The sequence below is a fragment of the Hippocampus comes genome, unplaced genomic scaffold (genome assembly GCF_001891065.2).
Source record: "Hippocampus comes isolate QL1 unplaced genomic scaffold, H_comes_QL1_v1.1 scaffold130, whole genome shotgun sequence".
Taxonomy (NCBI): domain Eukaryota; kingdom Metazoa; phylum Chordata; class Actinopteri; order Syngnathiformes; family Syngnathidae; genus Hippocampus; species Hippocampus comes.
In genome coordinates this window covers 600,750-600,975 of record NW_017842057.1, presented here as the reverse complement: position 1 = coordinate 600,975, position 226 = coordinate 600,750, and positions in this window count along the sequence as shown.

Sequence of the window (226 nt, the reverse complement as noted above, 5' to 3'; positions counted from 1 at the left end):
AGGTCCTTCTGGCCAAATCGGAGGCCAGGATAATGCTCGGTCAGCCAATGGCAGAGCAGCTGTGAGTATGTTGAGTCCAGGAAACTCGCAGCTGTGACTGAAATAAACATCGTTCACTATGTAAACCAGTGTGGTGGTTGCTGTTGCCTTTTTTCGAACGAAGCAGTCAAGGTCGCTGTTGGATAAGACTTCGCTGTAGTGAATGTCTTTGCAAGGCTGGAGCAGA